Source organism: Puma concolor, chromosome A2 (assembly GCF_028749965.1).
Source record: "Puma concolor isolate L17-30 chromosome A2, mPumCon1.1.hap2, whole genome shotgun sequence".
Classification (NCBI taxonomy): Eukaryota; Metazoa; Chordata; class Mammalia; order Carnivora; family Felidae; genus Puma; species Puma concolor.
Genome location: NC_141668.1, coordinates 45,367,270 through 45,380,147, shown reverse-complemented (window position 1 = coordinate 45,380,147; position 12,878 = coordinate 45,367,270). Strand labels below are relative to the sequence as shown.

General features: G+C 42.0%; 1 long non-coding RNA gene across 1 annotated transcript in view; it reads left to right on the top strand.

Annotated features, from left to right (window-relative positions):
* Positions 1-423: 423 nt before the first annotated feature.
* LOC147583138 (uncharacterized) overlaps positions 424-12,878 on the top strand; it is a 64,057-nt gene continuing 51,602 nt past the window's right edge. Inside the window, exon 1 of the long non-coding RNA XR_015242884.1 lies at positions 424-542. This is a non-coding gene — a long non-coding RNA (uncharacterized LOC147583138). The remainder of the gene's footprint in view (positions 543-12,878) is intronic.

Here is a 12,878-nt window from a genome sequence, read left to right as displayed (position 1 = left end):
TCTTATTATAAGTCACAGCATCACATCCTCCATCGTTGTCATTTGGTTTGAATTGAAGAACCCAAAGTGCCCTTGCAGGCTCTTCATAGCTCACAGCTTTCAGAGCACACGCAGGCTCCTCACGTTATCCTGCCAGACCCAGCAGAGTCGGCACAGGGCCTAAGTCTTCTGGCCTGAAAGTTGAACCACACAGAGCAGCCTGATCGGCGTGCACCAGGCCCTCACGCCTATTTGCTGCTATACGTTCCAATCCCTTCACCTGGAATGCCATCCCTCCCTTCTGTAGCCTGGCTATGTTTTACCTGTCTTATAAAACAGCTCGACTCATTTCTCCTGAGAAGCCTTTTCTGAATCTCACCACCATGTGTCTTCTCACCCCCAGCTTGGTTTGGTTTTCAATTACACTGCAGAATAATTGTTGATTTCCTTGTCTGCTTCCCCAGGAGATCAAAGGTCGGAGACACTGACTGCTAATGGAAGAACTGCTACTTGAAAAGCACTATCCGTCCATTTTCTCATCAGATCCTCAACAACTCTACAAGGTAGGCCCTGATAGCCACATTTTACAGATTAAGAAACCAAAACTTAGTTATTTATTTCTTTGGCATAGCTTCATTGACCTCCTACTTTGTGCCGGTTTAAAGGGGTTAAATAACTCACCCAAGGTCACTCGTTTACAAAGTTGCAAAGCCTTTTATTGAACTCAGGCTCATCAACTTCCAAGCCTGTGCTCTCACTACTGTGCTTTCTTCTTCTCCGCATAGATGAGGTGCTCAACGAATGTTTGTCAAAAAAAACGAATGAACCAATGATTGTAAGCTCCTCAGGCAACATGCAAATGAGAGTAAAGGCTTTGGGGGTCCATCCCCACCTTGTCTGATTCACCTCCTCTAACAATTGGCTATGATACCACTCTTTGGAGGCACTTTGTCTGCATGTTTTGATACATAATGCTTTAAAATGAAGTGCTGCTGGGCATGTGTGTTAGAAAGATATCAAAGGTAAACACATAGGTTGCAATGAAGCTTTCCTGGGAATCTTCCTTTGAGAAGGCAAACAAGACATAGGCTCTAGACTTCTCAAGTCTTTGAGATTTCTAGGGTTCATTTTTATGGTGTGGGAGTGGAATGTATGGTTTAAGTAAACGCAATTAAATCCAAATTACCCGTGGCCAAGCGGCTACTTGCTGTCTTTCAGTGTGGGGAAAAGGAGGGCTTTTTAGGGCTAGAAGATATCTGTTGAAAAGCTATGAAATCGCTTTGTTCCTTTTCCTTTTCGTAAATGTGCATCTGAAACCCGCCAAATTCCTGAGGAGGCTGCCATTTTATTTGTTTATTTTTTGATTTGTTAGTGTCATAGAGCATGAAATCATATTTAAAAGGCATCTTTCTTAAGAAAGATGCCCAGGATTTGTATTTTCAGAGTCCAAATCCAGAAACCAAACACAGCTTTTGCCTTTTTGGGGCATCTCTGTGCTCTTTAAAATATGCTGGTGGTTTTTTTTTTCTGCTAAAGATTCTTCAGACACAGAGTACAGGCAATTTGTTGTGACTCATCGTGAGTTGATTTATGTGGAGATTGTTTTAAACGTAGTGTATCCCTTGGTACACAGTGTATGTGCCAGTGTGTTGTCTCCATATGGTTGGTGTGAGCCATTTGAATAAAGTACCAGATGGAAATCATCGTTCAGGTTATTCCTTTCCCATCACCTAAATGCAAACAGTAAAATGGGAAGTCATTTTCCATAGCTTCCAAAATACTACTACTAATAATAATAGTCTTAAAAATTCTGACAGATATCTTCAGATGGTATGGTATATAATGACCGTAACTGGTATAATGGGACTCTTACAGATGGCAGCCGAGTCAGATCAAACTCTTCATTAGTCCTTCTGAAAACTGTCATATACTTTCTCTTCTTTATGGTTCAAAACACAAAAGGCCCTTTGTGCCTTTAGAAACTTAGCTGCAATTTCAACTAAAAAGAGAAGCACATTAGCTGCTATTATGCATGAGCCATATCATCAGCATAAAAATGAATTTGTAATATTTTGCCACATGTGATGTATTATTGCTGGGCTATGTAAACAATACCGGGTCTGAAATCGAGCCTTGGGGACTCCCTTTACAACTGACAAATTGAGAAACAAGGCCATCAACTCTCACACATTGCATCCGGTGAGTAAATAACTCAGCCAAGATCCATTTCCAGCCCAGTCTGAGATAATCTCTGTCCTGTAATAATAAATCATAGTCAAGGGCGTCGGACGCCCCAGGCAGATCTATAAACCTGTAAACACTGCTATGCTACACAACTGATCTCTTGCAAAAACTCAAGCCAAACCATTCATGGGTTCAATCTTAGCATTGGTCATAATTACATTCACAGCTCCTGTCTGCCCCTTCAGACACAGCAGGGTTGCTCTTTAGAAATAGATCAAGGTAGTAGCCTTCTCTCTTTGTTGATTCTTTGGTTTTCCCCTCTACGCTTGTGAGTTCAGTGAGAGCTGGTATCTGCTCGGAGAATCAGGTCATGCAGACCCTGGACAAGCTCTATTTATTCCAGAGGAAGGAAGCAGAGGAAGATTGCATGGTGAAGTTGGATTGCTGAGGCAAATGATTCTCTGTCACAGGACCTGGAACAAAGGTTTGGGCCAGAAATGGCCTAGGGAATGGTGGGTCTGCTCAGTTCTGTCCCCTAATTGCTTTTCTTCCCTTTGCTTTCATGGCATATGTATGTGATTTCATAGGTTTAACCATCTGTTTAGTGCCTACATTGGGCACAACAGGACTGTTAATACTGGGTCGTATAGGGTCAAAGCTGATCCATAAAACTTAATGTTTGGCATTTCTCAGTCTGTATTTAGTTTCTCAACGTACCCTTAAATTCACAATAGAGTTTATGTATTGTTCCTTTCATACCTTTACTTATCAGCTGAATCTAATACACTCATGAGCTGAAGAGCCAAAGAGAATTTGGAGTTCTAGGGGAGGTGCCCAACTGCTTTTGTCATTAATACAGGAATTAGCATTTGTTAGACACATACAAAATTCCAGGCACTGTGCTGCTGGGCTTAAAATGTTCTCTCGCTTAATCCTTACAGTATTCCTGTTGGTGGATGACACAATCCTTGTTTAAGAGAGAAAAAAGCCAGGACCCAGAGAGGCAAAGTAACTTGCCCAAGCACACACAGCTCGCTGAGTGACAGAGTGGGGATTTGACACTAGTTTAATGTGATGGTGGGCCCATGATCCTGGGCCGTACTGCTTCCCAAGAGCGCTGTCTTAAGTTTACGTGACCTCTTCATCTTTAGGCTGGGTAGGCAAGTAGAATTTCTGCTAACTTCAGTCGGTTAGTAGTAAGTGTCTGGAATGCTGCTTTGAGAGAGATCCTTGTTGGGATCTGTGGTCGCTTAACAGTGTCTGCCGTGTGTGCTTGGGGGAGAACGAGCATCCCCTGGCCTTCTCCTCAGGTTGCCAGGAGACACAGCCCACCTCCTGGCAGAATTGTGCCTGTGTGAAAGTTGTATTGGGTGGTAATGTGTATCAACAAGTAGCCTGATGCTCAGAAGTTGGTAGCAATGTATGGTTCACAACCGGTCGGGAAGAAACTTCGGCAAAAAGAACACTTTCCCCTCACCACTCTGGACAAACTATCAAGTTGTAGTCAATCAGCACTTCAGGGGCTCATTCTGGGAGGGAGAACACACCTGAAGGTACCCTGGAAATACCTAGGGTATCACACCCCAGAAGCATTCTATTTAGAGAACCACTACTTTCCTTTTTAAAAAAAGTTTATGTATTTTGAGGGCGGGGGGAGGGAGAGAGAGAGAGAAAGAATGAATCCCAAGTAGGCTCTGTGCTCTCAGCATCCCAACATGGGGCTCAAACACATGAGCTGTGGGATCATGACCTGAGCTGACATCAAGAGTCAGGCACTTAACTGTCTGAGCCACCCCGGAACCCCTACTGTATTTTCTTTTTATACTCATGCTAGCTTTCTACCCCACTTCTTCAACCCTCCTCAGAACCAACTCACCACCCAACAGTCCAGTGAACAGACATCTGGACCAGGTACCCTTTTAAAATAATTTTTTTTTCCCTTATAGATAATGCTTCGGTCTAGCAAACAAAATTAAATTAGTAATAAAATTTATTTTTGGATGTTTTATTAATCAAAGACTGTTTATCAGAGCTTCTGCTCAGAATACAGCTACTACCAGTTGAGTAGAACTTTAGATAGTTTGCCTACACAGTCTTACCAAGGATCAACATGCAGCTTCCACCGGACTTTTCGAAGTGTTGGAAATTGTTCATTGATACTCATTATTGCCTCTGAAGACTTCTGAGAGGGGACATCTTTAAGCCCAGTTTGAGAACCAAATCATTAATTCCTGGGTGCCTCCCTGCAAGTAGTTAATACCTGCTTCTTTTTCTTGGCCAAGTTTGGTTGTAAATTCTAGCTCCTTGCGTAGGATTAAACTCTCTATTTCAGATGCGTATGTGCATATGAATAATATCTTTAATTCTTTTTTTTAATGTTCGCTTATTTTTGAGAGTGGGGGAGGGGCAGAGAGAGAGGGAGACACAGAATCCGAAGCAGACTCCAGGCTCCGATCTGTCAGCACAGAGCCTGACACGGGGCTCAAATCCACAAGTTGTGAGATCATGACCTGAGCCAAAGTCGGACGCTCAACAGACTGAGCTGCCCAGGCGCCCCTAACATCTTTAATTCTAAGCTCTTAGGACTCACTGGGAAAATCAGGACACATTTAGTTTACATTAAATCACCAAAGGACTTGATTGATGAGTTGCTAACAGTGAAAGAGACTAGAACCCAGGATATTAGGGATCATTCGCAATTTTAACAATTAGACCACACTTCCTCCAAGATATAATTTTTAAGACTTTTAAACAAAAATAAACAGGTTTTCTGGCTGCAAGATTTCATCATTTATTTCATTCTCAGTTTGCCTGGAACCCAGCCGTCCAGATGTGTCTGGGAGAGGAAAAGATGGTAAGACCAAATGTTGCTCAAAACCTCGGAGACAAGTTTAGTTCCAGCATGAGCTGTAGTTTTGCTAGATTGGGAATCAATACAGGCCACGTTCCTCACTTCCTCTACATTACTTCTCACTGCTTCGTGAGTGCTGTGACTCAAGAGCCAATGGTGCCAATGCGTTAGACATGGACATTTGTGAATCCAATTACAAAGCTTGCTTATTATTTGGTTTCTTTCACTGACAGGGGGACTAAGCTTAAAAGAGGTGAAAGTTTTATGGCAAAAGTGATTCCCAGCCAGTCTTCGCTAAGATTAGAAGCTAACCCTAATTAGAGTCACTTCATCATATCCACCAACTCCATCCTTGACGAAGCATCTTCCTTAATGAATTGTCCCAAATGGTTTCAGGTGGACTCATACTGGAGCACCTGGGAGACATGATTTTGTTTTATTTTCGCTGAAAATAAAGGAGCTACAAGGGACTAAAGTGTGAACTTTACCAAGAAAATTAAAGAAGACCTCCAAAACATAATTTGCCATTTGATCAGGGCCATGGGATTACCAATCTAATAAGAATCTTTCTTATTAGGGATTCTTGCAGGAAACCACTGAGAAGAGTCCAGGGCAAGAAATTTTAGAGCCTGGTTCATTGTATTCTCAGTGTCTAGATTTTAGAGAATTCAGGAGGACAGCAAAGTACAACTATGTCTGAAAAACCACCCAAGAAGTCCAGAGATTGTGGATGGCTCAGTCCATGCAGACCCAGAATAAATAATGGGCAGATTTCAGAGCCATTACATTTATGATCAACTGGGATTCTGAAAATGAAGAGTGTGTGAATCAGTGACATCTGGTAACCTTCAAAAAGGAAAGGAGGACCTCAGCTTCCCAGAATGGTGCCAAATATGGCCAAGATGTAGATAGGTGTCTGCCAGCTGCCATTCAGGCATTATCATGCAGGCATTATCCAGACTGAGAGCCCCATCCTGGTGCAGAAATTAGGAACACCAAACTAGAGCTTTGTGACTTTCTTTCCCAGGCCTGGAGATAAAGATGTTTGGAGGAAACCATAAATCCGTGACCCTGGCTTCAGCCCAGCACCTCTCACCTCCCTAAATCAGGTCTCAGAGCAACTTGAACATAGTGCAGAGGAAGATAATTCTTCTGATTGTGGAAAATATTAGCCAAGGAAATAGATGACAAAGATTGGCTGTAAAATCTCTCTAAGAATTAGGAAAATAATTATTTAGTCCTCTGTCTGCCTAATAATATATAAGCATAATTATCCCTATAAGCCTCAGTTTCTTCATCTATAAAATGGGGACTATAATAATATCTACCTCAAGTGGTGACTGTGAAGATAAAATGAATAGTGTGTGTAACGCCATGTTACTGTAAGTGATCCCTTAGTGACCTTATGGGAAGAGGTCTTTTCTTCCTGTCTTTGAAGTAAAACATTCTAGCTAGTCATTATTGAGTTCAAGAAGACTCTCTTGTTCTGTCACTCTGCACGTGCACACACACACACACACACACACACACACACACACATGCACGTACACCTAGGGGTGTTAAAGAAAGTGTTTCTTTAAAGCTGTATTGTGCTTAATCTTTTAGGGCTTGGCAGAAAGCTATAGCCTCCCTGCTTGGACAGTTCTGAGGTTCAGAATGATCTTGAAAAGACTGCATGGTAGAGAATGAAATACTGAACCAGTTCTCCTTGTACTGCAATGTATCATTTCTTGTGCTCATTGTTAAGAGACAATGTTCTCAGTTTTATCATGCATGCTTGCCCTGAGCCTGGTCAAATGTGATGACGTTACAAGAATCATAGTTCTTAACGTTATGGTAACTTTTAAGCACTGTGCTAAGTGTTGCACACACATGAGCTCATATACCTTTTTGTAAAGACTCTAAGGTGGCCACTATTTGTCTCCTCATTTGAATAAGGAAATTGAGCTTCAGAGAGCTAAGTCATTTGGCCAAGCTCGCAGAACCAAGATGCATAGACCTAGGATTTGAACTCAGGTCTGTGAGCATCAGACCCCAAAGCTCTTAACCACTCCCTTTTCTTCACTGCTTCTCATGTGGCCATGCTGATATGATTGGAGCAGCAGCTCTCTGATACTGACTTGCCTCCAAGTTTCAGAAGGGGGACTTGAGGAAATGGGCTGTCATATGACCTGTCAAAAGAGTTGCCTGTTCCTGTCCTTTTCCTGAAGAGAGGTGTTTTGTTGTACCAAGCTCAGCAGGGTGAAGACCCTTCTCTTTGACCCTGGCCTGCCTTCTTTCTATTTCATGACTCTAGCTGTCCCTTACTTTGTAATTTAAGAGATACCATCTAAAGTTCCTAGCATCTATCCCTCTGCCTCTTAGTAGTCAAATCAAAGGAGCCGAGATCAGATTTTCACTGTGAATTGAAAATTTGTTGAACATCTTATGTATAATAACTCTGCAATCTTGCTTACTCCATCCCTGTGATGAGGCATTCTAATCACCATTCTGCAAGTGAGGAATCCAAGCTCAGACAGGTTACTAGATACATCTGAGGTCAGATATCCAGTTGGTAGACAAACTAGCATATAGATCTTAATTCTGATGGAATACAATGCTCTTGCTTTTTGCTTATGCTGCCTCTGAACACTCTAAGGCAGTGGTCCTCAACTAGTGGCAATTTGGCCCTGCAAGGGACATTTGGCAATGTCTGGAGACATTTTTGGTTGTCACAACTGGAGGCAGCTATAGTTAACTACTGGGTAGAAACCAGAGATGCTGCTAAGCATCCTACAATGCACAGGACAGCTTTCATGATGAAGAATTATCAGACTCAAATGTTAATAGTGTCAAGGTTGAGAGACCCTGACCTGAGGCTATACAGGAGAAATTGTGTGATGTAGCTGGAGAAACAACGAGTTTATAAACACTAGACCATCCTTGGAGAGCTCATCTCAACTTTTTAGGGGAGGTCTAATTACCTCTATTCACACACAGGGAAACTGAGGTTCAGGAAAGTTAAGCAACTTGCCTGAGATCACACAGTTAGCAGTTATTGGAGTTGGAATTCAAATGAAGGCCTTCTGATCAAATCCAGGGCTTTCTCCTTTATCATAATTATACTTCCCTGGATTCTTACTTTTCTCCTTAAACTTAGACTTTTAAGTCTACCTAAACATTATTTGGCTGGGTCAGTGGTTCTCAGACTATAACATGCCACAGATTCACATGGGGGCTTGTGAAAACACAGATTGTGCAGCCCCACCACAGAGTTTCTGATTCAGTAGCGCCCTCATAGGACCTGAGAATTTGTATTTCCAACAAGCTCCTGGATGCTGCTGCTGCTACTGGTCTGGGGCCACGCTCTGAAAGCCACTGTTAGGTCTGAAGTATGTTTTCCTTTCTTCTTCCCTTTGGAGTCTTCTCCTGCCTCCTCCTCACCTCTCGCTCCCCCAACTTTCCAAGGACACAGGAGTGCTGAATGTGTAGCCTGGCTCCCACAGACAAGCTGAGGCTGACAGGTCAGTGAAATATTAGTGGAGCATGTGAAGCCTACAGCTTTACGCACGCTCACTGCAGAGCTCAGCGAGATTACATGTGTTACTGGTCCAAGTGTTCCTTACAGTCTCCTGGGAGTGAATTAAAATCCTTTGCTGGTGACATAGGCGGGTAAACTGGTTCTGGGTCAAGTCTAATCTGGGTCAGAGAGCACAAGCTGATCTGTCATCTGAAACACTGAAACGTCTTCCTGGTGTCTCCTGGGGAACCATGGCTGCCCTCTTTGTACAGAGGCAAGGGGGTGGAGGTGCAGGTGGAGACCTATCCCCTGTCCATTTGTCTGGCAGCTGCTCTCCTCACAGGGTGGCTGTTTCAGACAGCAGTAGGTGGTCTGCTTAAGAGGCTGGGAAGCCAGGCTTCCCACAGCCCTGGGGACTCCCCCAATTTATTACCCCTGAATGCTTGGAACATCTGAGGTGCCAGAGGTCCAGGAATTTGTGATGAAGGTATAATCAAGACATATGCTGTGCTCAAACTAGCACTAAGTAGGCCAAGGAGTGGAGATAGAAACTAGTATTTATTGAGCCTGGTTATGTGCCAGGCATCATGCTTGATGCTTTACAACAATCTCACTTAATCCTCATAACAGTTTTACACATTAGGTGTTCTTACTTGCATGAAGAAACCAGGACTTTGAGAAGCCAACTGGCTTACTCATGTCCATAAGCCTTGTAAGTGGAGTCGGGATTTGAACCCAGGGTAATCTGACTTCAACAGCCATTATCTTTCCATTTAATGAAAGAGAGAGAGAGAAGCGGGGGGGGGGGGGGGGGGGGGGGGGGGGAGGGAGGGAGAGAAGGGAGAGAGGATGCTTGAAAATTTGAGGTTCAGAGGAGGTGAGGATGCCTTATGTCTGATGACCTACTTGGCAGTTCTTAGGTCACTTTTGACTTTACCCAACTTTTGTCGAGTAATTTTGGAAAAGAACTCCTTTTGCTTAGTGCATAGAAATTTAGAATGGGGGGAAATAATGCGTTAGTATGTACTGTGAGGGGTTTGTTTCCATAGTTAGGTAAGTGACATGTGGAATGAAGATTTGCCTCAGAGCTTTGCAGGAGGCACAGTAAATTCCAATAATTTTAATGGAGTTTTAGGAGAGGGATAATATAAAATATTAGAGGGATAATATAAAATATTAGACTTGGTCAGGGTAGAAATGCAATTTGTTCTCCTCTAAACCAAAGTTTACCATCTTATCTTAGAAATAGACAGAATTCCACTGTTTTTTTTCTTTCTTATGGACAGGAAAAATAAATCAACTTGCTCCCTATAGTTTCCCTGACTTACGAGAATAAATTCAAAATAGACCTTTGTAATTTTATCCTAGCCCAGAAAAAGACAAAAGAAACATGAGCCCAAGAAATCGCCAACCCACTCTCTGTGGTCCCCAATGCCTGGGTCTTAATTTCAAGTAGGGAAGGCACTTGAATCAGTACGACATTTTTGACGTTCACTCATCTGGAGCAAATTGTGACATCCATGGGGTGGGAGGAATCAAACATTTAAACCAGTGCTGTGGATAATTGGCCTTGAGCCTCCTAATCCTATAATATGCTCAGTGGTGTCGGCAACAGGCCTGACTTCCAGCACTGGCCAATTGAAACGAGACCCAAGTCACAACATAAGTAATCATACCTTTCATTACTTAATGCCTTTCACAATCTTGCAAAGCATTTTCAGTCACATTATCTCGTATAATCCTCCGAACAACTCTATGAAGGAGATATTTTCATCTTCAATTTATGGATAGGGACACCAAGTCTTAAAAAGATCACACAGTAAGGGGCAAAGTCTCAACTCAAATCCAAACTCTTAAGTCTTATCTAAGCGCTTGTTCACTCTTTCTATCTGCCTCTTTGTTTTGTAAGTTTGACTTCATTCTTTTCATTTAGAGATTCGATGTAGTTTAAAATAGCTTTTCTCTGATATAAAATAAATCTGTGTTCTCATTGAAAATATAGAAAAAATCAATGAAGGGATTCTATTCAACTTAATTAACACAACTACTGTCAACATTCTGGTGTATTTTTTTTCTATGCATATTGAATTAGTATCTCTTTATTTGCATTAAATTCAACTTGTAAATACATCTTTCAAGAGCCTCTAGCACCATTTCTAGAACCTTAAAGTTGCTCTGAAAAGATCTGGAATGGCTCCAGGGATGGAAGAATGACTGCATGCATTCAGACGTGTGTGGGACGCATAAGAATGAAAAGAAGTTGCCCCTGCACTTGAAATGTTTGCCATGTAAATATGACAAGACTGGATGTTTGCTCATGCAGCAAGTTTTTGGAACTAACAGAAACATAAGGAAGCACCTAAGCCCAAAGTTAATAATGTGCTCTGAGTGTTATATATAAGTATTGAGAATGGGATTGAGCAGCATGAATCAGGACAAGTCCAGGGGAGAGTCCCCGAGGGACATAGTCTTTAGTTAAATCTTGAGAGAAATAATATGTGAGGTTGGCAGAAAGGTGTGTGGCCGTCCAGTCTTTTCTAAAATGATGGCCCACAGAAGAATAACTGTCCCACTATTACCTGAAAATAGGAATTCCTTGTATTCTGACAATTGTCCTTTGGTGTGCTCCTTTAGTGAGAGCATAGTACATTTGTGGGCCAAGGAAACCTATTGTTTTAATCTATTTATTGAAAATATAACTGTGGCCTGTGTTTCTAAAGAGTGCCTCTTTCTAATCACTTGGGGAAATAAGAAAAGAAGTAGAAATAGCTGCTTTACTATTTAAACTTTGGGAAAAAGAAATAGCACAAGCTGAATAATTTACAGATTAAATATCTGAGTGTTAAGGAAGAGGTCAGCTTTGTTGCTTTTAGAAGGATGATTTACGGGTCTATTTAGCTTTTAAAGTCCTGCTGTGACATTTTGGGAACATGCTTTTCCATTGATAAGTAATACTGTCCTGTGATAGATGAAGGAACAATAGCAGGAGTTTGGCCAAATAGCTGTTCTTAATGTTTGTCTAACAGATAAAGAAGTCAGGTGACATTTTCTATCTGTATGTTGTGCAATACTGCAAAACACTGCTCCAAGATTTAGGATAGAAAATGAGAAATTCCCAGGGCAACTCTGGGTTGGCAGTTTAAAAAGGCCACCCGACATCAGTTGGATTCCTTAAATATCTTTGCCTATGGTCTTCACGATTCAGTGGAAAGTGCACAGACTTTGAAGTCAGATCTTTGTTCAAATCCCAGCTCTACCACTCCTTATATGTGAAAGCCTTTGGAGATGTTACTTAACCTCCATTAGCCACTTCCTTACCTTCTAAATGGGGTTAATAATAAAGCTATGCCACAGGGTTGTTGAAAGAATGAAAGCAGTTACGTGTGTAGAATGGCTTACATAAAACTTGATGTCTAGTGGAGACTTAATACATCCATTCATTCGGCAAACATTTGGCACTATGCTAGAGGCTGTGGAGTAGAAGAATGATTAAGATGAATAGATTCTGCCATCACAGAGCTAACATTTTAGTAGGAAAACAGAAAATAAAAGTAAACAGATAAATATATATATAATCACTACAAATGTGGGCAAATGTTATTAAGACCCCAAGGGCTGAGACTGAGAATATTTGGAGTAAGTATGAAACTACTTCACATAGGGTAGGAGAGGAAATGCCTTTTGAGCATGTAACTTTAGGCAGAGAGCTAAAGCATGAAAAAGAGCCAGCCACAAAAAGAGTGGGGTATAAAGCATTTTGAGCAGAAGGAATAGCATGTGCAGTAGCCCTGAGGCAGGGAATACCCGGAGTGTTTCAGGAACTGAACAAGACCAATGGCTGTGGGGCGCCTGGGTGGCTCAGTCGGTTAAGCATCTGATTCTCGATTTCAGCTCAGGTCATGATCTCATGGTTCATGAATTTGAGCCATGCATTAGGCTCTGCGCTGACAGCATGGAGCCTGCTTGGGATTCTCTCTCCCTCTCTAGAGTGGAGAGATGCCCCTCCCCTGCTCATGTTTCTAAATTAATTAATTAATTAATTAATTAATAACTTAGAGAGAGAGAGAGAGAGAGAGAGAGATCAATGGTTGTGGCCTGCAGAGCAAAGAGGTGAACTGCTAGGGAGGAATGAGGCAGGAGAGGTCAGCAAAGATGGGTCACACATGACCTTGGGAGACAGTTTGGATTTCATTCTAAGTACATTTTTATCATCAGTTTTGTTCTCTTCCTGTTGTAATTTCCACCATTATTTAGCACCAAGGACCTGCCAGCTGTCATCCAATTTTGCAGGAATTCCAAAGAGTTCATGTGCTCCACAGATTTTGGGAATAAGTACCAGGGTGGTGAGAAAGCATATCCTGCTCC